Raw genomic sequence first — 26,171 nt, forward strand, 5'->3', positions numbered from 1 at the left:
CCTCACATACAAACACCATCATACCCACTCTCACTCATTCACACTCTCAATTGTCTTCATTAGGTCTCATTAGGTCCCATTAGGTCTCGTATGGTCTCATACAGTCTCATACGGTCTCATACGGTCTCATACGGTCTCATACGGTCTCATACGGTCTCATTAGGTCCCATTAGGTCTTGTATGGTCTCATACGTTCTCATACAGTCTCACACGGTCTCATACGGTCTCACACGTTCTCATACGGTCTCACACGTTCTCATACGGTCTCACACGGTCTCATACGGTCTCACACGTTCTCATACGGTCTCACACGGTCTCATACGGTCTCATACGGTCTCATACGGTCTCATACGTACCCATACGGTCTCATACGTACTCATACGGTCTCATACGGATAATATTATCTCCCAAGAGAATTCTCGTCGGTTATTGTCACAGAAGTGTATATCCCCCTCAAGCCGATACCACGAAGGCCCTTCACTGGACTTTATGCAAACTGGAAACCATATATCCCGATGCTGCATGTATTGTAGCTGGGGATTTTAACAAAGCAAATCTGAGAACAAGACAACCTAAATGCTATCAGCATATTGATTGTAATACTCGCGCTGGCAAAACTCTGGATCACTGCTACTCTAACATCCGCGATGCATACAATGCCCCCGCCCTCCCATCGGCAAATCGGACCATGGCTCCATTTTGCTCCTCCCTTCCTATAGGGAGGAGCATTTTGCTCCAATAGAAACTCAAACAGGATGTACTCGTGACAAGGACAATTCAACTCTGCTCTGACCAATCGGAATCCTCGCTTTATGTTCCCACGAGCCTCAGAGAATAATAGCAATTTATACACTGACTCGGTGAGTGAGTTTATATGGAAGTGCATATGAGAGGTTGTACCAACTGTGGCTATTAAAACCGTGTCCACACATGCTTCAAGATGTCCACCATTTTTCCTGTACCCAAGAAGGCTAAGGTAACTGAACTAAATGACTATCGTCCCGTAGCACTTACTTCTGTCATCATGAAGTGCTTTGAGAGACTAGTCAAGGACCATATCACCTCCACCTTACCGGCCACCCTAGACCCACTTCAACTTGGGTACCGCCCTAATAGGTAGACAGACGATGTGATCACCATCACACTGCACACTGCCCTATCCCACCTGGACAGGAGAAATACCTATGTAAGGAATGACTGCAGCTCAGCATTCAACACTATAGTACCCTCCAAGCTCATCATTAATCTTGAGGCCCTGGGTCTCAACCCCGCCCTGTGCATTTGGGTCCTGGACTTTCTGACGGGCCGCCCCCAGGTGGTGAAGGTAGGAAACAACATCTCCACTAAGCTGATCTTCAACACTGGGGCCCCACAAGAGTGTGTGCTCAGCCCCCTCCTGTACTTCTTGTTCACCCATGACTGCGTGGCCATGCACGCCTCCAACTCAATCATCTAGTTTGCAGACGACACAATAGTAGCAGGCTTGATTACCAACAACGACGAGAGCCTACAAGGAGGAGGTGAGGGCACTCGGAGTGTGCTGTCAGGAAAACAACCTCTCACTCAATGTCAACAAAAAAAAAGGAGATGATCGTGGACTTCAGGAAACAGCAGAGGGAGCACCCCCCCATCCACATCGAAGGGACAGCAGTGGAAAATGTGGAAAGTTCCTCGGGGTACACATCACGGACAAACTGAAATGGTCTACCCGCACAGACAGTGTGGTGAAGAAGGTGCAACAGCGCCTCTTCAACCTCAGGAGGCTGAAGAAATGTGGCTTGTCACCTAAAACCCTCACAAACTGTCACAGATGCACAATTAAGAGCATCCTGTTGGGCTTCATCAACGCCTGGTACGGCAACTGCACCGCCCGTAACTGCAGGGCTCTCCAGAGGGTTGTAAGGTCTGCACAACGCATCACCGGGGGCAAACTACCTTCCCACCAGGACACCTACAACACCCAATGTCACAGGAAGGCAAAGAGATCATCAAGGACAACAACCACCTGAACCACTGCCCGTTCACCCCGCTACCATCCAGAAGGCAAGGTCAGTACAGATGCTTCAAAGCTGGGACCGAGAGACTAGAAAGAGAGAGAGAGAGAGAGAGAGAGAGAGGATGGACACTTTCCAAAAGAAACTAACTTTTCAGCAGAGATCCCGACGACACCCTGAGTGTACATATATACACTGCTCAAAAAATAAAGGGAACACTTAAACAACACAATGTAACTCCAAGTCAATCACACTTCTGTGAAATCAAACTGTCCACTTAGGAAGCACAACTGATTGACAATAAATTTCACATGCTGTTGTGCAAATGGTATAGACAACAGGTGGAAATGATAGGCAATTAGCAAGACACCCCCAATAAAGGAGTGGTTCTGCAGGTGATAACCACAGACCACTTCTCAGTTCCTATGTTTCCTGGCTGATGTTTTGGTCACTTTTGAATGCTGGCGGTGCTTTCACTCTAGTGGTAGCATGAGACGGAGTCTACAACCTACACAAGTGGCTCAGGTAGTGCAGCTCATCCAGGATGGCACATCAATGCGAGCTGTGGCAAGAAGGTTTGCTGTGTCTGTCAGCATAGTGTCCAGAGCATGGAGGCGCTACCAGGAGACAGGCCAGTACATCAGGAGACGTGGAGGAGGCCGCAGGAGGGCAACAACCCAGCAGCAGGACCGCTACCTCCGCCTTTGTGCAAGGAGGAGTAGGAGGAGCACTGCCAGAGCCCTGCAAAATGACCTCCAGCAGGCCACAAATGTGCATGTGTCTGCTCAAACGGTCAGAAACACAACGACTCCATGAGGGTGGTATGAGGGCCTGACGTCCACAGGTGGGGGTTTTGCTTACAGCCCAACACCATGCAGGACGTTTGGCATTTGCCAGAGAACACCAATATTGGCAAATTCGCCACTGGCGCCCTGTGCTCTTCACAGATGGAAGCAGGTTCACACTGAGCACATGTGACAGATGTGACAGTCTGGAGACGCTGTGGAGAACGTTCTGCTGCCTGTAACATCCTCCAGCATGACCGGTTTGGCGGTGGGTCAGCCATGGTGTGGGGTGGCATTTCTTTGGGGGGCCATGTGCTCGCCAGAGGTAGCCTGACTGCCATTAGGTACCGAGATGAGATCCTCAGACCCTTTGTGAGACCATATGCTGGTGCGGTTGGCCCTAGGTTCCTCCTAATGCAAGACAATGCTAGACCTCATGTGGCTGGAGTGTGTCAGCAGTTCCTGCAAGAGGAAGGCATTGATGCTATTGACTGGCCCGCCCGTTCCCCAGACCTGAATCCAATTGAGCACATCTGGGACATCATGTCTCGCTCCATCCACCAACGCCACGTTGCACCACAGACTGTCCAGGAGTTGGCGGATGCTTTAGTCCAGGTCTGGGAGGAGATCCCTCAGGAGACCATCCGCCACCTCATCAGGAGCATGCCCAGGGGTTGTAGGGAGGTCATACAGGCACGTGGAGGCCACACACACTACTGAGCCTCATTTTGACTTGTTTTAAGGACATTACATCAAAGTTGGATCAGCCTGTAGTGTGGTTTTCCACTTTGATTTTGAGTGTGACTCCAAATCCAGACCTCCATGGATTGATAAATTTGATTGAGACAGAGACTGGGAAGAGACAGAGACTGGGAAGAGACAGCTGGGAAGAGACAGCTGGGAAGAGACAGACTGGGAAGAGACGGAGACTGGGAAGAGACGGAGACTGGGAAGAGACAGAGACTGGGAAGAGACGGAGACTGGGAAGAGACAGCAGGGAAGAGACAGACTGGGAAGAGACAGAGACTGGGAAGAGACAGAGACTGGGAAGAGACAGAGACTGGGAAGAGACGGAGACTGGGAAGAGACAGAGACTGGGAAGAGACGGAGACTGGGAAGAGACAGAGACTGGGAAGAGACAGAGACTGGGAAGAGACAGAGACTGGGAAGAGACAGAAAGGGAGCTCTGAGTCTATACCATTGATCTGCACTAAACTCTGTTTCCCTAGCTCAGACAATGAGAGATGGAGGGAGGAAGGGAGTGAGAGAGACTACAGAAGAGAAGAGGGATAGATAGATGGAATCGATCTGCACTAAGCTTTGTTTTCCTTGTCTTATAAGCAACGAGAGGGAGAGTTGAGAGAGAGAAAGACAGTGTGGGAGGGAGAAGGGAGACAGCAATACTATGGACCACTGGGTGATTTGACTGGTCGATACCTCCTCCCTCTCAGCCTATCACATCTCTCCGTCTACAGATGCATCGTGGGTAGTGTGACCTCTGGAGCCCAACAGTGTTGCTGCACCATATGTACTGTCACACCACGAAGAGAGGGAGAGGGAGAGGGAGAGGGAGAGGGAGAGGGAGAGGGAGAGGGAGAGGGAGAGGGAGAGGGAGAGGGAGAGGGAGAGGGAGAGGGAGAGAATAAATCTAAACGTTTCAGTCATGCACACAGAGACCACATTATGGTACAATAGGAAGCCAACTTACACTTTCCCTGACATAGACTGACCAGGTGAATCCTGGTTAAAGCTATAATCCCTTATTGATGTCACTTGTTAAATCCACTTCAATCAGTGTAGATGATTAAATAAGGATTTTTAAGCCTTGAGACAATTGAGACATGGATTGTGTGTGTGTGCCATTCAGAGAATGGTATTTAAGTACTTTTGACCGGGGTATGGTAGTTGGTGCCAGGCTCACTGAAGATATAATGATGTTATTTTTACGCCAACAGAAAAGACCACACTGCTCTCTATTTCTTGTTGTCGTGAACTTTCTAGGTCTGTCAAAGCTACTCCACCACAGTACACTGTTCACATGACTATAACTGATTTTCCTTGTTCTCCCAGTTGCACAATATTGATCTGCCTGTGCTTGTATCAGTGGGTAGGCGTGAGACTGTTGGGTGTGAGTCCCTTTCAGCTAAACATTGGCTGAATGGGTGCTGGTTATCAGTGGTCATATAACCCATCGACTGGCCTGGTGAGGATCGAATCACTCCTTCACTCTGTCTTCCATCTCTTCTTTCCCACACCTCTTCTCGTCCTCTGATGTTCTCCACATCTTCTCTCACTTCTCTTCCTCTCTTTCCTCCTTCCTCTCTACCCTTCTCCTCTACTGTAACTCCTCTTCCTCTCTTTCCTCTCCCTTCCTCCTAACTCTCTACCCTTCTCCTTTAGCTCCTCTCCCTTCCTCTCTTTCCTCTCCCATCCTCCTACCTCTCTACCCTTATCCTCCAGCTCCTCTCCCTTCCTCCTACCTCTCTACCCTTCTCCTCCAGCTCCTCTCCCTTCCTCCTACCTCTCTACCCTTCTCCTCCAGCTCCTCCAGCTCCTCTCCCTTCCTCCTACCTCTCTACCCTTCTCCTTTAGCTCCTCTCCCTTCCTCTCTTTCCTCTCCCTTCCTCCTACCTCTCTACCCTTCTCCTCCAGCTCCTCCAGCTCCTCTCCCTTCCTCCTACCTCTCTACCCTTCTCCTCCAGCTCCTCTCCCTTCCTCCTACCTCTCTACCCTTCTCATCCAGCTCCTCTCCCTTCCTCCTACCTCTCTACCCTTCTCCTTTAGCTCCTCTCCCTTCCTCCTACCTCTCTACCCTTCTCCTCCAGCTCCTCCAGCTCCTCTCCCTTCCTCCTACGTCTCTACCCTTCTCCTTTAGCTCCTCTCCCTTCCTCTCTTTCCTCTCCCATCCTCCTACCTCTCTACCCTTCTCCTCCAGCTCCTCCAGCTCCTCTCCCTTCCTCCTACCTCTCTACCCTTCTCCTCCAGCTCCTCTCCCTTCCTCCTACCTCTCTACCCTTCTCCTCCAGCTCCTCCAGCTCCTCTCCTTTCCTCCTACCTCTCTACCGTTCTCCTCCAGCTCCTCTCCCTTCCTCCTACCTCTCTACCCTTCTCCTCCAGCTCCTCTCCCTTCCTCCTACCTCTCTACCCTTCTCCTCCAGCTCCTCTCCCTTCCTCCTACCTCTCTACCCTTCTCCTCCAGCTCCTCTCCCCTTTCTCCTCTCCCTTCCTCCTTTAGCTCCTCTCCCTTCCTCCTACCCCTCTACCCTTCTCCTCCAGCTCCTCTTCCTCTCACTCTTTTCATTTCCTCTCCTCCTTCCTCTTTCTTGCTGTTCTTTATAGTTCTCCATAGTAGTCTATATTAGTGTGGAGGTTCCTGCCAGTCCAGGTCTTTTTAAAATGTATTATACCTTTATTTAACTAGGCAAGTCAGTTAAGAACAAATTCTTATTTTCAATGACGGCCTAGATTTGTACCTTGTCAGCTCGGGGATATGAACTTCTCCATAGTAGTCTATATTAGTGTGGAGGTTCCTGCCAGTCTTCCAGTAACCCATATTCAATTCACGGTTCCCACATGGGCACAGTTGTCAAAGCCCCCCCCCCCCCCCCCCCCATCCAGCTGTGCTCAGCCTCTACATGCCCATACCACAGTGTTCTACTCTCCCTCAGGTGGCTACACACACACGCACACACGCACGCACACACACACGCACACACGCACAGACAGACAGACATACAGACACACAGACACACAGATGGACAGACAGAGGAAATGTCTTTCCTCAGAAAGACAGTGTTCTGTGGTGTAGATATTATATGACAATATGTGTTTAGTGTTGCAGAACCTGTGTGCGTGTGTGTGTGTGTGTGTGTGTGGGTGTGCATGCGTGCATAGTTAATGTATGTTTACTGTGCAGCTAACCCTGTTGACTGTTCTGGCAGCTCTCTGATTAATGAGAGAGATTGTAAATGTCACATCTATCAACGTGTGGTTCTAACAGCAGAACAGACCAGACCAGCTAGGCCTTCGCCTCTCCTCTACCAGACAGTAATTAAACAAGCTGCAGAAGGCCACATAGAGGATGACAGGAAGGATGGGTGGAGAGAGAGGGGAAGGGGAAGTGAGAGAGAAACAGAGAGGGAGATAAAGAGGGAGAAACACAGAGAGAGACCGAGAGGGCAAGACAGGGAGGGAGACAAAGAGAGAGACAGAGAGAGAGACAGGGAGGGAGACAAAGAGAGAGACAGAGAGAGAGACAGAGAGAGAGACAGAGGGAGACAGAGAGAGAGACAGAGAGAGAGACAGAGAGAGAGACAGAGAGGGAGACATAGACACACAAACACCTGATGTGTGACTGGATCACTAGTACCACATCTGTACAAGAGTAGGAGAGACAGAGAGAGATAGAGAACGTGCATGGGCAATGTAAACATAGGCTTCCCATGCCAATAAAGCCCCTTTGAATGTAATTGAATTGAAAGAGAGAGAGCTTGTCCAGGCCCTGACTACTAGCCCTAGGGTGTCTGGTTTGTGTGGAGATGGATTTTAGAGAGAGAGTGAGAGAGAGAATATAAAGTTGTTCATTAGAGCTCACACTGACTCTAGTGCCTCTGATAAACTCTCCTCTCTAGAGTTACTACTACATGCTGAGAGAGGAGAGGAGCCTAGGGCTGGGCATGTTAGGTAAGAAAGAGAGAGGAGGAGAGAAGGAGGTGTTTGTGTAGGTTTGGGGAGTAACTGATTATATGTAATCTGATTACAAAAAAACTGTAACTGTAATCAGTAACGTTGCCAGCTAAAATATTGTGATGTGCTTACAGATACATTTGAATAACTAGATGATTACTTCTTGGATTACTTTTAAATTCAGAAAGGATGTTTCTGTTTCCTCAATGACATTCGATTCAGCATTGCAAAAAGGCGCAAGTTTAAGTTTGTTCCACCCGAGTAAGTCTGACCACAAGTCAGAGACCACTATGAAGACACACCAAATGATGACCACCAATCAGAGACCACTATGAAGACACACCAAATGATGACCACCAATCAGAGACCACTATGAAGACACACCAAATGATGACCTCCAATCAGAGACCACTATGAAGACACACCAAATGATGACCACCAGTCAGAGACCACTATGGTGACACAGCAAATGATGACCTCCAATCAGAGACCACTATGATGACACACCAAATGATGACCACCAATCAGAGACCACTATGATGACACACCAAATTAGGACCACCAATCAGAGACCACTATGATGACACAGCAAATGTGTTTTATTTATCCTTTTTATCTTCTTCTAATTCTTCTTAAATGGAAAGTACTCCAAAAGTAATGGAAAGTAAACCAATTACATTACTGTGTTTGGGCAATCCAAAAGTTAAAATTTTGGACAGGTTGGGCACACACTGGTTAAATCAGCGTTGTTTCAATGTAATTTGTCAACATATTGTGACATGGAATCTACGTGGAAAAATACATTGGATTTGAAAAAAGTTATCTGCTGTTGTTTTGAGGGTAAAATTTCCAGGATTTTAACCAAGCTTAGCTTTGGTCTCCCATCCAGGATTTAACCAAGCTTAGCTTTGGTCTCCCATCCAGGATTTTAACCAAGCCTAGCTTTGGTCTCCCATCCAGGATTTTAACCAAGCCTAGCTTTGGTCTCCCATCCAGGATTTTAACCAAGCCTAGCTTTGGTCTCCCATCCAGGATTTTAACCAAGCCTAGCTTTGGTCTCCCATCCAGGATTTTAACCAAGCCTAGCTTTGGTCTCCCATCCAGGATTTTAACCAAGCCTAGCTTTGGTCTCCCATCCAGGATTTTAACCAAGCCTAGCTTTGGTCTCCCATCCAGGATTTTAACCAAGTTTAGCTTTGGTCTCCCATCCAGGATTTTAACCAAGCCTAGCTTTGGTCTCCCATCCAGGATTTTAACCAAGCTTAGCTTTGGTCTCCCATCCAGGATTTTAACCAAGCCTAGCTTTGGTCTCCCATCCAGGATTTTAACCAAGCTTAGCTTTGGTCTCCCATCCAGGATTTTAACCAAGCCTAGCTTTGGTCTCCCATCCAGGATTTTAACCAAGCTTAGCTTTGGTCTCCCATCCAGGATTTTAACCAAGCCTAGCTTTGGTCTCCCATCCAGGATTTTAACCAAGCCTAGCTTTGGTCTCCCATCCAGGATTTTAACCAAGCTTAGCTTTGGTCTCCCATCCAGGATTTTAACCAAGCTTAGCTTTGGTCTCCCATCCAGGATTTTAACCAAGCTTAGCTTTGGTCTCCCATCCAGGATTTTAACCAAGCTTAGCTTTGGTCTCCCATCCAGGATTTTAACCAAGCTTAGCTTTGGTCTCCCATCCAGGATTTTAACCAAGCTTAGCTTTGGTCTCCCATCCAGGATTTTAACCAAGCTTAGCTTTGGTCTCCCATCCAGGATTTTAACCAAGCTTAGCTTTGGTCTCCCATCCAGGATTTTAACCAAGCTTAGCTTTGGTCTCCCATCCAGGATTTTAACCAAGCCTAGCTTTGGTCTCCCATCCAGGATTTAACCAAGCCTAGCTTTGGTCTCCCATCCAGGATTTAACCAAGCCTAGCTTTGGTCTCCCATCCAGGATTTTAACCAAGCCTAGCTTTGGTCTCCCATCCAGGATTTTAACCAAGCCTAGCTTTGGTCTCCCATCCAGGATTTTAACCAAGCCTAGCTTTGGTCTCCCATCCAGGATTTTAACCAAGCCTAGCTTTGGTCTCCCATCCAGGATTTTAACCAAGCCTAGCTTTGGTCTCCCATCCAGGATTTTAACCAAGCCTAGCTTTGGTCTCCCATACAGGATTTTAACCAAGCCTAGCTTTGGTCTCCCATCCAGGATTTTAACCAAGCCTAGCTTTGGTCTCCCATCCAGGATTTTAACCAAGCCTAGCTTTGGTCTCCCATCCAGGATTTTAACCAAGCCTAGCTTTGGTCTCCCATCCAGGATTTTAACCAAGCCTAGCTTTGGTCTCCCATCCAGGATTTTAACCAAGCTTAGCTTTGGTCTCCCATCCAGGATTTAACCAAGCTTAGCTTTGGTCTCCCATCCAGGATTTTAACCAAGCTTAGCTTTGGTCTCCCATCCAGGATTTTAACCAAGCTTAGCTTTGGTCTCCCATCCAGGATTTTAACCAAGCCTAGCTTTGGTCTCCCATCCAGGATTTTAACCAAGCCTAGCTTTGGTCTCCCATCCAGGATTTTAACCAAGCCTAGCTTTGGTCTCCCATCCAGGATTTTATCCAAGCCTAGCTTTGGTCTCCCATCCAGGATTTTAACCAAGCCTAGCTTTGGTCTCCCATCCAGGATTTTAACCAAGCTTAGCTTTGGTCTCCCATCCAGGATTTAACCAAGCTTAGCTTTGGTCTCCCATCCAGGATTTTAACCAAGCTTAGCTTTGGTCTCCCATCCAGGATTTTAACCAAGCCTAGCTTTGGTCTCCCATCCAGGATTTTAACCAAGCCTAGCTTTGGTCTCCCATCCAGGAATTTAACCAAGCCTAGCTTTGGTCTCCCATCCAGGAATTTAACCAAGCCTAGCTTTGGTCTCCCATCCAGGATTTTAACCAATTCTAGCTTTGGTCTCCCATCCATCCATTACCAATGTGCTACCGTGAGAAGGATTGTTGAGAAATCTCCACATTGTAGATTCACTGTTGCTTTAAAAGTCATTCAAAGGGTAGATTCAACAGAGCAAATTAAATGTAACCATACTTTATCAATCATATATCATCAATTCATTGTTTGTCCTGAGTGCTATGTTTGGGGCAAATCTAATACAACACATGACTGAGTACCACTCTCCATATTTTCAATCATAGTTGTGGCTGCATCATGTTATGGGTATGCTTGTAATTGTAAAATAAACGGAATGGAACTAAGCACAGGCAAAATTCAAGATGAAAACCTGGTTCAGTCTACTTTCCACCAGACACTAGGAGAGTGATTCACCTTTTAGCAGGACAGTAACCTTAAACACAAGGCCAAATCTACACAGGATCTGCTTGCCAAGAAGACAGTGAATGTTCCTGAGTGACCGAGTGAGTGACCGAGTTACAGTTTTGACTTAAATCTACTTGAAAATCTATGGCAGAACCTGAAAATTGTGGTCTAGCAATGATCAATAACCAATTTGATAGATTTTGAATAAATCTGAAAAGAATAATGGGCAAATATTGCACAATCCAGGTGTGGAATGCTCTTAGAGACTTACCCAGAAAGACTCACAGCTCTAATCACTGCCAAAGGTGCTTCTACAAATGATTGAGTCAGGGGTGTGAATACTTATGAAAATGTGTTATTTCTCTATTTAATTTTCATTACATTTTCATAATTATCTAAAAACATGTTTTCACTTTGTCATTGTGGGGAATTGTGTGTAAATGGTGAGAAAATGATATATTTAATCCATTTTGAATTCAGGCTGTAACACAACAAAATGTGGAATAACTCAAGGGGCATGAATACTTTCTGAAGTACATCTCCTTCAAATATTGATATTTGGTTGCGTTTTCAACAACTCAATATTACTTTTTTGTAATATAGTCAATAGCCTGTGATAGTGACAGTGATAACACATTATTAAGTTGTAGAAATGAACACAATACCTTACATTGTATTCCCATCTGAACTTGGGTGTGTTTTTAGATGGTTGGGATAATAGTGATAACTCATTTAGGAGACTGCAAAACCAAATATCAGACATTCTGTAACGGTGGGTGAGTGATGGGTGAGGAGTCAAACACAGAGAGCAAAATAAATGGGAAAAACAAGCGTTAATGTCCTTAACAAAGTAACAGGTCCAAACATGGGTGAAGCCCTAAAACACAGGTGCAAAACAAACCCAAAACCTAGTTACACCAACCCTGACAGAGAACACCCAAAACCTAGTTACACAAACCCAGACAGAGAACACCTAAAACCTAGTTACAGCAACCCTGACAGAGAACACCCAAAACCTAGTTACACCAACCCTGACAGAGAACACCCAAAACCTAGTTACACCAACCCAGACAGAGAACACCCAAAACCTAATTACACAATCCCAGACAGAGAACACCTAAAACCTAGTTACACAATCCCAGACAGAGAACACCTAAAACCTAGTTACACCAACCCAGACAGAGAACACCTAAAACCTAGTTACACCAACCCAGACAGAGAACACCCAAAACCTAGTTACACCAACCCAGACAGAGAACACCCAAAACCTAGTTACACCAACCCAGACAGAGAACACCTAAAACCTAGTTACACAATCCCAGACAGAGAACACCTAAAACCTAGTTACACCAACCCAGACAGAGAACACCTAAAACCTAGTTACACCAACCCAGACAGAAAACACCCAAAACCTAGTTACACAAACCAGGACAGCGAAAACCCAAAACCTAGTTACACCAACCAGGACAGAGAACACCCAAAACCTAGTTACACCAACCCTGACAGAGAACACCTAAAACCTAGTTACACCAACCCAGACAGCGAAAACCCAAAACCTAGTTACACAAACCCGGACAGCGAAAACCCAAAACCTAGTTACACAAACCCAGACAGCGAAAACCCAAAACCTAGTTACACCAACCCAGACAGAGAACACCCAAAACCTAGTTACACAAACCCGGACAGAGAACACCCAAAACCTAGTTACACCAACCCAGACAGAGAACACCCAAAACCAACGATACGTAACAAACACAACAAGCCCGCACAAACACCAGCGGGCAAAACAAACTAAAATAACACCCATCCCAAAACCCCAACAAGGAACAGGTGAAAACAATTAGACCAAAACAAACAAAAAGGAAAAAGGGATCAGTGGCAGCTAGTAGACCGGCGACGACGACCGCCGAGCGCCACCCGAACAGGAAGGGGAGCCACCTTCGGTGGTATTCGTGACACATTCATTTTCCATTGGAAGTTGGTTGTGTTTTTAGATGGCTGAGATAATAGTGATAACACATTGGGAATTCAATAAACTTTTGGTAGTTTTCTTTTTAGTGGGTGAAAATAGGTTGGAATCTCACTGATCAAAGTATGTACCAAATATGACCCAATTCGCCACATTGAAATAACATGGTATGCCCAGTGGCTATTTGTTTGCTGCTTTTGCCGAAGCAGCAGTGACTCTTCCTGGGGTCCACACAAAACACAAATCATGACAAGCAACAAAACACTGATAGACAAGGACAGTCACACTTTAACAGATTATATTTAGAAAGTAACCTACCCAACCCTGTGTGTGTGTGTGTGTGTGTGTGTGTGTGTGTGTGTGTGTGTGTGTGTGTGTGTGTGTGTGTGTGTGTGTGTGTGTGTGTGTGTGTGTGTGTGTGTGCGTGTGCGTGTGTGTGTGTCATATGCCTTAGCCAGTGTTAAATAGTTAACGTCTTCACAGCTGAGACAGGATTTGACAAAGTATTAAGTGACTCTCAGTTCTGAGACTGAGACTGACCTGGAGGGCAAACCACACACACACACACACACACACACACACACACACACACACACACACACACACACACACACACACACACACACACACACACACACACACACACACACACACACACACACACACACATACACACACGGTAAAGCTCGAAGTAGTGATTCCCAGTAAACAACACTACATTGCCTGTCAAAGTTGTCACTCACTAGTTGTCTTTTGTTTATTCACACACCCTTACAGGACTACAGCATGTCTTTACTGCAGCACGCATGCACACACACCAACATCCTGTTTGTGTTGTCAGACACTCTGTGTGGGACTGGAGATGTGTCTGGACAGGGCCGAGTGTAATGGTTATTTCTGTCCACTCATAAGGAGGTGTGAGGGGTTCTGTGGTGCAGGGGGAACTAAGAGAGGAGACCTGAGGGAGGGGGAAGTGTTTGACCGTGACACTCCTGTTCATGTTTGCTGTTAACTAGTTGCTGTAGTGCTAATGGTGGTCATAATGATGTGCCATGTGTTCAGGGTGTTTGTGTGTGTGTTGAAGCCAACTGTGTAATTTCAGTAATGGCACCACAATCCCACAATCCCCTCTTCCATCACTGTGGTCCACTCCCAACAATGACCTTCATCTCTTTCTTTCTCTCAATCCCACATCGCTCATCCCTCTCTCTTCTTTCTCTTCTTCTCTCAACCTCTCTACGACATTCTCTCTCTCTCCCACCCACCCTCCCAACACAGTTCTCTCTCCCTCACACCCTCCCTACGCTGTTCTCTTTCTCTCCCTTATCTTTCTCTCTCCATCTTTCTCTCCCCCTCTATCTCTCTCTTCGTCTCTCTGTTTCTCTCTCTCCATCTTTCTCTCTCCCTCTTTCTCTCTTCCTCTATCTCTCTCTTCGTCTCTCTGTTTCTCTCTCTCCCTCTTTCTCTCTCCCTCTTTCTCTCTCCCTCTATCTCTCTCTCGCTCTTTCTCTATCTATCTCTCTCTCTTTCCCTCCCCCTCTCTCTCCCTCTATCCTCTCCCACTGTTTATTTCTATCTCTCACTCTCTCTCTCCCGCTCTTCCACTTTGAAGTGGTTATCAGTTGATGTTCAGAAATACAGACCGGAAACGGCCCCACACTCTAAACCACCAAACTAAGGCCAGGAATGTAATCTCTCTCACTTGCCTCCCCCTCTCCTCCCCCTTTCTTCTCATCCCCACACCACCCTCGTGCTGGGTTCTCACCATGGAGAGACTTTCTCTCTCTTCCTCTCCTCCTTCCCTCTTTTTTCTCCTAGTGCCAACTGTAAAGTTTGGTGGAGGAGAAATAATGGTCTGGGTCTGTTTTTCATGGTTCGGACCTTTTAGGACCCTTAGTTCCAGTGAAGGGAAATCTTAACGCTACAGCATACAATGACATTCTAGATTATTCTGTGCTTCCAACTTTGTGGCAACAGTTTGGGGAAGGCCCTTTCCTGTTTCAGCATGACAATGCCTCAGTGCACAAAGTGAGGTCCATACAGAAATGGTTTGTCGAGATTGGTGTGGAAGAACTTGACTGGACTGCACAGAGCACTGACCTCAACCCTATCGGACACCTTTGGGATGAATTGGAACGTCGACTGTGAGCCAGGCCTAATCGCCCAACATCTGTGCCCAATCTCACTAATGCTCTTGTGGCTGAATACAAGCAAGTCCTTGCAGAAATGTTCCAACATCTAGTGGAGAGGCTTCCCAGAAGAGTGGAGGCTGTTATAGCAGCAAAGGCAGGACCAACCCAATGTTCAAGGAGCAGATGTCCACATACTTTTGGTAATGTGCTGTATCTCCCACCAATCTCTTTTTCATATGCTCTCCTCTCCATCTCCATCTCCCCTATCCCTCCTCTTCCAATTCTCCCTCCATGTCTCTTATATCGTTCATTCTCACTCCACTTCCTGGAGACATGTCTTCCTCTATTCACACTGAAGAAGGTCCTGGTAACATGTCTTCCTCTACTCACACTGAAGATGGTCCTGGTAACACGTCTTCCTCTACTCACACTGAAGAAGGTCCTGGTAACACGTCTTCCTCTACTCACACTGAAGAAGGTCCTGGTAACATGTCTTCCTCTACTCACACTGAAGAAGGTCCTGGTAACATGTCTTCCTCTACTCACACTGAAGAAGGTCCTGGTAACATGTCTTCCTCTACTCACACTGAAGAAGGTCCTGGTAACATGTCTTCCTCTACTCACACTGAAGAAGGTCCTGGTAACATGTCTTCCTCTACTCACACTGAAGAAGGTCCTGGTAACATGTCTTCCTCTACTCACACTGAAGAAGGTCCTGGTAACATGTCTTCCTCTACTCACACTGAAGAAGGTCCTGGTAACATGTCTTCCTCTACTCACACTGAAGAAGGTCCTGGTAACATGTCTTCCTCTACTCACACTGAAGAAGATCCTGGTAACATGTCTTCCTCTACTCACACTGAAAAAGGTCCTGGTAACATGTCTTCCTCTACTCACACTGAAGAAGGTCCTGGTAACACGTCTTCCTCTACTCACACTGAAGAAGGTCCTGGTAACATGTCTTCCTCTACTCACACTGAAGAAGGTCCTGGTAACATGTCTTCCTCTACTCACACTGAAGAAGGTCCTGGTAACATGTCTTCCTCTACTCACACTGAAGAAGGTCCTGGTAACATGTCTTCCTCTACTCACACTGAAGAAGATCCTGGTAACATGTCTTCCTCTACTCACACTGAAAAAGGTCCTGGTAACATGTCTTCCTCTACTCACACTGAAGAAGGTCCTGGTAACATGTCTTCCTCTACTCACACTGAAGAAGGTCCTGGTAACATGTCTTCCTCTACTCACACTGAAGAAGGTCCTGGTAACATGTCTTCCTCTACTCACACTGAATAAGATCCTGGTAACATGTCTTCCTCTACTCACACTGAAGAAGGTCCTGGTAACAATGGAACACAATGGATCCGGAACAATAGCTAAATTCCTTTCCAGAACCATTCATTATTATTAACAGTTATTTCCACCATTTTGGGGGGTAATGAGGGGGCGACCTGCCGCTCACAGTTTCAGTTCCTTCCCATTCAAGTGGTTTCTTCAACCTAGGAGCCAATCAGGTTGCTGTTTCAGCTCCTCTGGGTCATTATTTTTAAGGCTTGGTTTGGAACTATGTCCCCCTCTGAAGCCTGGATAGGCTGGCGCTGTAATTGCACAGTCTAAGCCTACTCATGTGCAGTGTTGTACACAGTGTGAAAGTCAGTATGTGTATGAAAGTCACAGGATGTGTATGAAAGCCATTTGCGTGCTTGTGTGTGTGTGTGTGTGTGTGTGTGTGTGTGTGTGTGTGTGTGTGCGCGCGTGCGCGTGTGTGTGTCAAGTTATTCTGCATACTCAGTTTGTCTACAGTGCATGTCAAACTGCTAAAAAGCCTCAATGGGTTTTTAATGACAAGCTCCAAGACCCTGTACCAGTCAACTCTATATACCAACTGACTTTCACAATCCACCAATACCCCCTCTCCCTCTTTCTCTCTCTCTCTCTCTCTCTCTCTCTCTCTCTCTCTCTCTCTCTGTCTCTCTCTCTCTCTCTCTCTCTATCTCACACACACACACACACACACACACACACACACTGAAAGTGCAACATCACTCGCAGACAAACACATATTGGGATAGCACACTGAAAGAAACACCAGAACCAGCAGCAGCAGAGCTTGTTAATGCTACAACACACTGTCTCTAGCAGTAGAACTAGTTAACACTGTAACACTCTGTCTCTGTCTCTAGCAGTAGAACTAGTTAACACTGTAACACTCTGTCTCTGTCTCTAGCAGTAGAACTAGTTAACACTATAACACTCTGTCTCTGTCTCTAGCAGTAGAACTAGTTAACACTGTAACACTCTGTCTCTAGCAGTAGAACTAGTTAACACTACAACACTCTGTCTCTGTCTCTAGCAGTAGAACTAGTTAACACTGTAACACTCTGTCTCTGTCTCTAGCAGTAGAACTAGTTAACACTGTAACACTCTGTCTCTGTCTCTAGCAGCAGAACTAGTTAACACTATAAAACTCTGTCTCTAGCAGTAGAACTAGTTAACACTATAACACTCTGTCTCTGTCTCTAGCAGCAGAACTAGTTAACACTATAACACTCTGTCTCTAGCAGTAGAACTAGTTAACACTATAACACACTGTCTCTGTCTCTGTCTCTAGCAGTAGAACTAGTTAACACTATAACACACTGTCTCTGTCTCTAGCAGCAGAACTAGTTAACACTATAACACTATGTCTCTAGCAGTAGAACTAGTTAACACTACAACACACTGTCTCTGTCTCTAGCAGCAGAACTAGTTAACACTATAACACTCTGTCTCTAGCAGTAGAACTAGTTAACACTATAACACTCTGTCTCTGTCTCTAGCAGCAGAACTAGTTAACACTATAACACTCTGTCTCTGTCTCTAGCAGTAGAACTAGTTAACACTATAACACTCTGTCTCTGTCTCTAGCAGTAGAACTAGTTAACACTATAACACTCTGTCTCTGTCTCTAGCAGTAGAACTAGTTAACACTATAACACTCTGTCTCTGTCTCTAGCAGTATAACTAGTTAACACTATAACACTCTGTCTCTAGCAGTAGAACTAGTTAACACTGTAACACTCTGTCTCTGTCTCTAGCAGCAGAACTAGTTAACACTGTAACACTCTGTCTCTGTCTCTAGCAGCAGAACTAGTTAACACTATAACACTCTGTCTCTGTCTCTAGCAGCAGAACTAGTTAACACTATAACACTCTGTCTCTAGCAGCAGAACTAGTTAACACTATAACACTCTGTCTCTGTCTCTAGCAGCAGAACTAGTTAACACTATAACACTCTGTCTCTGTCTCTAGCAGCAGAACTAGTTAACACTATAACACTCTGTCTCTGTCTCTAGCAGCAGAACTAGTTAACACTATAACACAGTGTCTCTGTCTCTAGCAGCAGAACTAGTTAACACTATAACACTGTCTCTGTCTCTAGCAGCAGAACTAGTTAACACTGTAACACTCTGTCTCTGTCTCTAGCAGTAGAACTAGTTAACACTATAACACTCTGTCTCTGTCTCTAGCAGCAGAACTAGTTAACACTATAACACTCTGTCTCTGTCTCTAGCAGCAGAACTAGTTAACACTATAACACTCTGTCTCTGTCTCTAGCAGTAGAACTAGTTAACACTGTAACACTCTGTCTCTGTCTCTAGCAGTAGAACTAGTTAACACTATAACACTCTGTCTCTGTCTCTAGCAGTAGAACTAGTTAACACTATAACACTCTGTCTCTGTCTCTAGCAGTAGAACTAGTTAACACTATAACACTCTGTCTCTGTCTCTAGCAGTAGAACTAGTTAACACTATAACACTCTGTCTCTGTCTCTAGCAGTAGAACTAGTTAACACTATAACACTCTGTCTCTGTCTCTAGCAGCAGAACTAGTTAACACTATAACACTCTGTCTCTAGCAGTATAACTAGTTAACACTATAACACTCTGTCTCTGTCTCTAGCAGCAGAACTAGTTAACACTATAACACTCTGTCTCTGTCTCTAGCAGCAGAACTAGTTAACACTATAACACTCTGTCCCTGTCTCTAGCAGCAGAACTAGTTAACACTATAACACTCTGTCTCTGTCTCTAGCAGTAGAACTAGTTAACACTGTAACACACTGTCTCTAGCAGCAGAACTAGTTAACACTGTAACACTCTGTCTCTGTCTCTACCAGCAGAACTAGTTAACACTATAACACTCTGTCTCTGTCTCTAGCAGTAGAACTAGTTAACACTATAACACTCTGTCTCTAGCAGTAGAACTAGTTAACACTATAACACTCTGTCTCTGTCTCTAGCAGTAGAACTAGTTAACACTATAACACACTGTCTCTAGCAGTAGAACTAGTTAACACTATAACACTCTGTCTCTAGCAGCAGAACTAGTTAACACTATAACACTCTGTCCCTGTCTCTAGCAGCAGAACTAGTTAACACTATAACACTCTGTCTCTGTCTCTAGCAGTAGAACTAGTTAACACTGTAACACACTGTCTCTAGCAGCAGAACTAGTTAACACTGTAACACTCTGTCTCTGTCTCTAGCAGCAGAACTAGTTAACACTGTAACACTCTGTCTCTAGCAGCAGAACTAGTTAACACTGTAACACTCTGTCTCTGTCTCTAGCAGCAGAACTAGTTAACACTATAACACTCTGTCTCTGTCTCTAGCAGCAGAACTAGTTAACACTGTAACACACTGTCTCTAGCAGCAGAACTAGTTAACACTGTAACACTCTGTCTCTGTCTCTAGCAGCAGAACTAGTTAACACTGTAACACTCTGTCTCTGTCTCTAGCAGTAGAACTAGTTAACACTATAACACTCTGTCTCTGTCTCTAGCAGTATAACTAGTTAACACTATAACACACTGTCTCTAGCAGCAGAACTAGTTAACACTATAACACTCTGTCTCTGTCTCTAGCAGCACAACTAGTTAACACTATAACACTCTGTCTCTGTCTCTAGCAGCAGAACTAGTTAACACTACAACACTCTGTCTCTAGCAGCAGAACTAGTTAACACTGTAACACTCTGTCTCTGTCTCTAGCAGTAGAACTAGTTAACACTATAACACACTGTCTCTAGCAGCAGAACTAGTTAACACTATAACACTCTGTCTCTAGCAGCAGAACTAGTTAACACTGTAACACTCTGTCTCTGTCTCTAGCAGTATAACTAGTTAACACTATAACACACTGTCTCTAGCAGCAGAACTAGTTAACACTATAACACTCTGTCTCTAGCAGCAGAACTAGTTAACACTGTAACACTCTGTCTCTGTCTCTAGCAGTAGAACTAGTTAACACTATAACACTCTGTCTCTAGCAGCAGAACTAGTTAACAATGTAACACTCTGTCTCTGTCTCTAGCAGTAGAACTAGTTAATACTATAACACTCTGTCTCTGTCTCTAGCAGTAGAACTAGTTAACACTGTAACACTCTGTCTCTGTCTCTAGCAGCAGAACTAGTTAACACTATAACACTCTGTCTCTGTCTCTAGCAGTAGAACTAGTTAACACTATAACACACTGTCTCTGTCTCTAGCAGTAGAACTAGTTAACACTGTAACACTCTGTCTCTGTCTCTAGCAGCAGAACTAGTTAACACTGTAACACTCTGTCTCTGTCTCTAGCAGTAGAACTAGTTAACACTATAACACTCTGTCTCTGTCTCTAGCAGTATAACTAGTTAACACTATAACACACTGTCTCTAGCAGCAGAACTAGTTAACACTATAACACTCTGTCTCTAGCAGTAGAACTAGTTAACACTGTAACACACTGTCTCTAGCAGCAGAACTAGTTAACACTGTAACACTCTGTCTCTGTCTCTAGCAGCAGAACTAGTTAACACTGTAACACTCTGTCTCTGTCTCTAGCAGTAGAACTAGTTAACACTATAACACTCTGTCTCTGTCTCTAGCAGCAGAACTAGTTAACACTATAACACTCTGTCTCTAGCAGCAGAACTAGTTAACACTGTAACACTCTGTCTCTGTCTCTAGCAGTAGAACTAGTTAACACTATAACACTCTGTCTCTGTCTCTAGCAGTAGAACTAGTTAACACTATAACACTCTGTCTCTGTCTCTAGCAGCAGAACTAGTTAACACTATAACACTCTGTCTCTAGCAGCAGAACTAGTTAACACTATAACACTCTGTCTCTGTCTCTAGCAGCAGAACTAGTTAACACTATAACACTCTGTCTCTGTCTCTAGCAGCAGAACTAGTTAACACTGTAACACTCTGTCTCTAGCAGTAGAACTAGTTAACACTATAACACTCTTTCTCTGTCTCTAGCAGCAGAACTAGTTAACAATATAACACACTGTCTCTGTCTCTAGCAGCATAACTAGTTAACACTGTAACACTCTGTCTCTGTCTCTAGCAGCAGAACTAGTTAACACTATAACACTCTGTCTCTGTCTCTAGCAGCAGAACTAGTTAACACTGTAACACTCTGTCTCTAGCAGCAGAACTAGTTAATACTATAACACACTGTCTCTGTCTCTAGCAGCAGAACTAGTTAACACTGTAACACTCTGTCTCTAGCAGTAGAACTAGTTAACACTATAACACTCTGTCTCTGTCTCTAGCAGCAGAACTAGTTAACACTATAACACTCTGTCTCTAGCAGCAGAACTAGTTAACACTGTAACACTCTGTCTCTGTCTCTAGCAGCAGAACTAGTTAACACTATAACACTCTGTCTCTGTCTCTAGCAGCAGAACTAGTTAACACTATAACACTCTGTCTCTAGCAGCAGAACTAGTTAACACTGTAACACTCTGTCTCTGTCTCTAGCAGTAGAACTAGTTAACACTATAACACTCTGTCTCTGTCTCTAGCAGTAGAACTAGTTAACACTATAACACTCTGTCTCTGTCTCTAGCAGCAGAACTAGTTAACACTATAACACTCTGTCTCTAGCAGCAGAACTAGTTAACACTATAACACTCTGTCTCTGTCTCTAGCAGCAGAACTAGTTAACACTATAACACTCTGTCTCTGTCTCTAGCAGCAGAACTAGTTAACACTATAACACTCTGTCTCTGTCTCTAGCAGCAGAACTAGTTAACACTATAACACTCTGTCTCTAGCAGTAGAACTAGTTAACACTATAACACTCTGTCTCTAGCAGCAGAACTAGTTAACACTATAACACTCTGTCTCTGTCTCTAGCAGCAGAACTAGTTAACACTATAACACTCTGTCTCTGTCTCTAGCAGCAGAACTAGTTAACACTATAACACTCTGTCTCTAGCAGTAGAACTAGTTAACACTATAACACTCTGTCTCTGTCTCTAGCAGTAGAACTAGTTAACACTATAACACTCTGTCTCTGTCTCTAGCAGCAGAACTAGTTAACACTATAACACTCTGTCTCTGCCTCTAGCAGCAGAACTAGTTAACACTATAACACTCTGTCTCTGTCTCTAGCAGCAGAACTAGTTAACACTGTAACACTCTGTCTCTAGCAGCAGAACTAGTTAACACTATAACACTCTGTCTCTGTCTCTAGCAGCAGAACTAGTTAACACTATAACACTCTGTCTCTAGCAGCAGAACTAGTTAACACTATAACACTCTGTCTCTGTCTCTAGCAGCAGAACTAGTTAACACTATAACACTCTGTCTCTAGCAGCAGAACTAGTTAACACTATAACACTCTGTCTCTAGCAGCAGAACTAGTTAACACTATAACACTCTGTCTCTGTCTCTAGCAGCAGAACTAGTTAACACTATAACACTCTGTCTCTGTCTCTAGCAGCAGAACTAGTTAACACTATAACACTCTGTCTCTGTCTCTAGCAGCAGAACTAGTTAACACTGTAACACTCTGTCTCTGTCTCTAGCAGCAGAACTAGTTAACACTGTAACACTCTGTCTCTGTCTCTAGCAGCAGAACTAGTTAACACTATAACACTCTGTCTCTAGCAGCATAACTAGTTAACACTATAACACTCTGTCTCTAGCAGCAGAACTAGTTAACACTATAACACTCTGTCTCTAGCAGCATAACTAGTTAACACTATAACACTCTGTCTCTAGCAGCAGAACTAGTTAACACTATAACACTCTGTCTCTGTCTCTAGCAGCAGAACTAGTTAACACTATAACACTCTGTCTCTGTCTCTAGCTGCAGAACTAGTTAACACTATAACACTCTGTCTCTGTCTCTAGCAGCAGAACTAGTTAACACTGTAACACTCTGTCTCTGTCTCTAGCAGCAGAACTAGTTAACATTGTAACACTCTGTCTCTGTCTCTAGCAGCAGAACTAGTTAACACTATAACACTCTGTCTCTAGAAGCATAACTAGTTAACACTATAACACTCTGTCTCTGTCTCTAGCAGCAGAACTAGTTAACACTGTAACACTCTGTCTCTGTCTCTAGCAGTAGAACTAGTTAACACTGTAACACTCTGTCTCTAGCAGCAGAACTAGTTAACACTATAACACACTGTCTCTAGCAGTAGAACTAGTTAACACTGTAACACTCTGTCTCTGTCTCTAGCAGCAGAACTAGTTAACACTGTAACACTCTGTCTCTAGTAGCAGAACTAGTTAACACTATAACACTCTGTCTCTGTCTCTAGCAGCAGAACTAGTTAACACTATAACACTCTGTCTCTGTCTCTAGCAGCAGAACTAGTTAACACTGTAACACTCTGTCTCTAGCAGCAGAACTAGTTAACACTGTAACACTCTGTCTCTGTCTCTAGCAGCAGAACTAGTTAACACTGTAACACTCTGTCTCTAGTAGCAGAACTAGTTAACACTATAACACTCTGTCTCTGTCTCTAGCAGCAGAACTAGTTAACACTCTAACACTGTCTCTAGCAGTAGAACTAGTTAACACTATAACACTCTTTCTCTGTCTCTAGCAGCAGAACTAGTTAACAATATAACACACTGTCTCTGTCTCTAGCAGCAGAACTAGTTAACACTGTAACACTCTGTCTCTGTCTCTAGCAGCAGAACTAGTTAACACTATAACACTCTGTCTCTGTCTCTAGCAGCAGAACTAGTTAACACTGTAACACTCTGTCTCTAGCAGCAGAACTAGTTAATACTATAACACACTGTCTCTGTCTCTAGCAGCAGAACTAGTTAACACTGTAACACTCTGTCTCTAGCAGTAGAACTAGTTAACACTATAACACTCTGTCTCTGTCTCTAGCAGCAGAACTAGTTAACACTATAACACTCTGTCTCTAGCAGCAGAACTAGTTAACACTGTAACACTCTGTCTCTGTCTCTAGCAGCAGAACTAGTTAACACTATAACACTCTGTCTCTGTCTCTAGCAGCAGAACTAGTTAACACTATAACACTCTGTCTCTAGCAGCAGAACTAGTTAACACTGTAACACTCTGTCTCTGTCTCTAGCAGTAGAACTAGTTAACACTATAACACTCTGTCTCTGTCTCTAGCAGTAGAACTAGTTAACACTATAACACTCTGTCTCTGTCTCTAGCAGCAGAACTAGTTAACACTATAACACTCTGTCTCTAGCAGCAGAACTAGTTAACACTATAACACTCTGTCTCTGTCTCTAGCAGCAGAACTAGTTAACACTATAACACTCTGTCTCTGTCTCTAGCAGCAGAACTAGTTAACACTATAACACTCTGTCTCTGTCTCTAGCAGCAGAACTAGTTAACACTATAACACTCTGTCTCTAGCAGTAGAACTAGTTAACACTATAACACTCTGTCTCTAGCAGCAGAACTAGTTAACACTATAACACTCTGTCTCTGTCTCTAGCAGCAGAACTAGTTAACACTATAACACTCTGTCTCTGTCTCTAGCAGCAGAACTAGTTAACACTATAACACTCTGTCTCTGTCTCTAGCAGCAGAACTAGTTAACACTATAACACTCTGTCTCTAGCAGTAGAACTAGTTAACACTATAACACTCTGTCTCTGTCTCTAGCAGTAGAACTAGTTAACACTATAACACTCTGTCTCTGTCTCTAGCAGCAGAACTAGTTAACACTATAACACTCTGTCTCTGTCTCTAGCAGCAGAACTAGTTAACACTATAACACTCTGTCTCTGTCTCTAGCAGCAGAACTAGTTAACACTGTAACAATCTGTCTCTAGCAGCAGAACTAGTTAACACTATAACACTCTGTCTCTGTCTCTAGCAGCAGAACTAGTTAACACTATAACACTCTGTCTCTAGCAGCAGAACTAGTTAACACTATAACACTCTGTCTCTGTCTCTAGCAGCAGAACTAGTTAACACTATAACACTCTGTCTCTAGCAGCAGAACTAGTTAACACTATAACACTCTGTCTCTAGCAGCAGAACTAGTTAACACTATAACACTCTGTCTCTGTCTCTAGCAGCAGAACTAGTTAACACTATAACACTCTGTCTCTGTCTCTAGCAGCAGAACTAGTTAACACTATAACACTCTGTCTCTGTCTCTAGCAGCAGAACTAGTTAACACTATAACACTCTGTCTCTAGCAGTAGAACTAGTTAACACTATAACACTCTGTCTCTGTCTCTAGCAGTAGAACTAGTTAACACTATAACACTCTGTCTCTGTCTCTAGCAGCAGAACTAGTTAACACTATAACACTCTGTCTCTGTCTCTAGCAGCAGAACTAGTTAACACTATAACACTCTGTCTCTGTCTCTAGCAGCAGAACTAGTTAACACTGTAACACTGTCTCTAGCAGCAGAACTAGTTAACACTATAACACTCTGTCTCTGTCTCTAGCAGCAGAACTAGTTAACACTATAACACTCTGTCTCTAGCAGCAGAACTAGTTAACACTGTAACACTCTGTCTCTGTCTCTAGCAGCAGAACTAGTTAACACTATAACACTCTGTCTCTAGCAGCATAACTAGTTAACACTATAACACTCTGTCTCTAGCAGTAGAACTAGTTAACACTATAACACTCTGTCTCTGTCTCTAGCAGCAGAACTAGTTAACACTATAACACTCTGTCTCTAGCAGCAGAACTAGTTAACACTGTAACACTCTGTCTCTGTCTCTAGCAGCAGAACTAGTTAACACTATAACACTCTGTCTCTGTCTCTAGCAGCAGAACTAGTTAACACTATAACACTCTGTCTCTAGCAGCAGAACTAGTTAACACTGTAACACTCTGTCTCTGTCTCTAGCAGTAGAACTAGTTAACACTATAACACTCTGTCTCTGTCTCTAGCAGTAGAACTAGTTAACACTATAACACTCTGTCTCTGTCTCTAGCAGCAGAACTAGTTAACACTATAACACTCTGTCTCTAGCAGCAGAACTAGTTAACACTATAACACTCTGTCTCTGTCTCTAGCAGCAGAACTAGTTAA

General features: G+C 44.4%; 1 protein-coding gene across 1 annotated transcript in view; it reads left to right on the top strand.

Moving 5' to 3' along the window:
* Positions 1-26,171, top strand: part of LOC118938713 (teneurin-2-like) — a 93,372-nt gene that overhangs the window by 611 nt on the left and 66,590 nt on the right. The gene's annotated exons all lie outside the window — the stretch shown is intronic.

The sequence above is a fragment of the Oncorhynchus mykiss genome, chromosome 14, assembly GCF_057628025.1.
Source record: "Oncorhynchus mykiss isolate SJ-2025 chromosome 14, ASM5762802v1, whole genome shotgun sequence".
In the NCBI taxonomy this organism is placed as follows: domain Eukaryota; kingdom Metazoa; phylum Chordata; class Actinopteri; order Salmoniformes; family Salmonidae; genus Oncorhynchus; species Oncorhynchus mykiss.